General features: G+C 35.3%; 1 protein-coding gene across 1 annotated transcript in view; it reads left to right on the top strand.

The window, feature by feature from the left end:
* Nucleotides 1-3,334, top strand: part of LOC107754418 (citron Rho-interacting kinase-like) — a 71,160-nt gene that overhangs the window by 5,981 nt on the left and 61,845 nt on the right. The window lies entirely within an intron of this gene.

The raw sequence follows: 3,334 nt of genomic DNA on the forward strand, positions 1-3,334 counted from the left end.
GCATTATGCAAATATTTCCACATAGTGAGGTAGATATGTGGGGCGTGTTTAAACGAGGCGTTTTAGGAGGGCTTGGACGAGTCTTAACTTTTATAAAGAATATCTCTTTGGATTTAAGACTTTAGTCTTTGCAACTTTAGGGATCTTATCTATGCACGAACAGCTTGTAACACTCCAAAGAGAAAGGAAAACTTGAAATCGCATCATATGACCCCTTTAATGCGTTAAAGCTGTATACATTTTTATCAGTTCATACATTCTGTGGTTATCAAACTCATAAGTCTGTCATTGTAAAGTGGTACCGACTTGTTTTTGGAGAATATGCAGGGACCTTAAAGGAATAGTTCACACAAAAATGACAATTTGCTAAAAATGTCCTCACCCGCAGGCCATCCAAGATGTAGATGAGTTTGTTTCTTTCTTAGATTTGGAGAAATGTAGCATTGCATCATTTGCTCACAAATGGATCCTCTGCAGTGAATGGGTGCCGTCAGAATGAGAGTCCAAACAGCTGATAAACACATCACAATAATCCACAAGTAATCCACACCACCCCAGTCCAGCAGTTAATGCCTTATGAAATTAAAAGCTGAGTGTTTCTAAGAAACAAATCCAGCATTAAGATGTTTTTAACTTCAAACTGTTGCTTCTGGCCAAAATATGAGTCCTTAATCCATAATAATGCTTCATCCAGTGTAAAAGTCATCTGGTCTGAATCAGGAGAGAAATGTGCACAGATCAAGTACTGTTTACAAGCCAAAACAGTCCAAAAGAGCTCTAAACAAATATGTGGGTGGGTTTTGATGTGAGAGGACAACAGGAGATGGAGTTTTTCGCTTGAGGAAGAGTTACTATTGATTATGGACTCGTATTTTGGCAGGAAGCAACTGTTTGAAGTTAAATCTTAATTATGGATTTGTTTCTTACAAACACATAGTTTTTCATTTCACAAGACGTTAATTAATGGACTGGAGTGGTGTGGATTATTGTGATGTTTTTATCAGCTGTTTGAACTCTCATTCTGACGGCACCCATTCACTACAGAGGATCCACTGCTGAGCAAGTGATGGAATGCTACATTTCTCCAAATCTGATGAAGAAACAAACTCATCTACATCTTGGATGGCCTGAGAGTGAGCACATTTTCAGCAAATTTTCATTTTTTGCTGAACTATTTACTAATGAACTAAATCACAACACAAACACAAAATGTTTTCAAAACATTTCATAATAAGTTTTTATTTGTATTTTTGTGTGTCTGCAGTGGTTTATGTACCTCTGACTGACATAACCAGAGGTTTCAGGATAGTGTGCATTGTAGTTCATTGAAGTATGTTTAAATACTGGAGCATCTTGTGACATGTGTCTTTGTTTAGCACTGGGAGGTCTGAGTGAGCATTTCACAGATTATTCCCATAGAGCTTCACAGGCGTCTGCTAATAAGAGCCCTGCTGATAGAGTCCACAGTATGAGTACAAATGATCTCTGTCCATCTCAGCTTCTGAAACACTATCTAAAATAGCGATGGCCACTTAAAGCCACGAGTAAAGTGATGGAGAATGCAAGACTGAAGAATGAGATGTGAAGGTAAGAACATAATGGAAAAACAGCCTGCTTTCTGCCGCTTCTTGCACGTCTCCCCCAGAGCCAGGCTCCATCGCACTGCGGTTGCCATGGAGACAAAAATGGTACCTCGCAGTGAAGGATGTTGCAGATGCAGTGGAAATGCTGTCGTGACAAACCAGCAAAGGTCTCAAATTAGCAGCAATCAGACTTTAAATGAAGTGTTCACTTTTCATTTATCCTACAGATTTGATCAAACTGTTTGGTTTGATAAAATTTCAGTTTCGTTTCACAGAACTTTGCTGCTAGTTGATGATTTCAAACTCTGCTGCATAGAGTCAAATTGTCTTTGTGCATGTGTTTTGTTATATTTATGAATATTTATGAACTAAACAAGGAATAGCGATAAGATATATAATTATTTTTTATAATTAATATAAGACTCAACTATATATATATACAGTGGGTACGGAAAGTATTCAGACCCCCTTAAATTTTTCACTCTTTGTTATATTGCAGCCATTTGCTAAAATCATTTAAGTTAATTTTTTTTCCTCATTAATGTACACACAGCACCCCATATTGACAGACAAACACAGAATTGTTGACATTTTTGCAAATTTATTTAATGAGGAAAAAAAATTAACTTAAATGATTTTAGCAAATGGCTGCAATATAACAAAGAGTGGAAAATTTAAGGGGGTCTGAATACTTTCCGTACCCACTGTATATATATATATATATATATATATGTGTATATGTACTGTATATATACAAACACACACACACGTTTGTTTCTGTGGACTTTCCATAGATTTCTATTACTTTTATACTGACCAAAGATATTTTCTATCCCCTAACCCAACCCTAACCCTAATGTTACATTTTCAGATAAACAAAAAAAATGTACTATTTTTAATATTTTTTCCCTTGTGGGGACCACAGGTCGGTCCCCACAATGTAAAAAATTTCATGTTTTACTATTCTTGTGGGGACATTTGGTCCCCACAATGTAGCATAAACAAGTAGACACACACACACACACACACTCACACACACTCACACATATATAAACATACATTTTAGGGCAGCTGTCAAGCGATTTTTTTTATCTAATTACATGATGTGCTGTTAATTAATCACATCAAAAGATCATTTAAACTCATTATTGTGTTAGATGAGAAGAGCATTGAATAGACATTACAAAAAGTAGCGTTAGAAATAAATATTTTGATTTAACATTGCATAAATATTGATTTGATAACTCTTTACTTAAAGCCCTAATATAAAATGCATTATAAATGTAGTTTTAATGTATTAATTATAGGGGTGCTACGATCAGGATTTTTGAGACCGATCGCCGATCACAGAAAGCAGTATCTGCCGATACGATCACCGATACCGATCTTTTTAAAGCCTTATTTTAGAATTATTTATAGTAATACTCCAATCAGGAATTTTAGACATTTATTCAGGGCCTGAATTTCATTTTTGAAAATGGGGGGAATTCTCCTCTTATAGGTGACTCTTGTGAGAGGGGATTTTTTTAATTTGAGGGGTGGAGGGGAGCATTTTTTAGACATTTTTCAAAAATATATATTTATCTCACCTAAATGTTTGATCATGCAGCCCATTTTTGTTTTTACACTCGTGCAATTGTTGCACAATATCTTACACACAACACAAAAAGTTGCTCAAGCAAATGGCAAAACATTTAAAATACTTTTCTTACGTTATCACAAACATTCTAAATTAAAACTTACCACTGACA

This window comes from Sinocyclocheilus rhinocerous, unplaced genomic scaffold (genome assembly GCF_001515625.1).
Source record: "Sinocyclocheilus rhinocerous isolate Xijiao unplaced genomic scaffold, SAMN03320098_v1.1 scaffold1223, whole genome shotgun sequence".
In the NCBI taxonomy this organism is placed as follows: Eukaryota; Metazoa; Chordata; class Actinopteri; order Cypriniformes; family Cyprinidae; genus Sinocyclocheilus; species Sinocyclocheilus rhinocerous.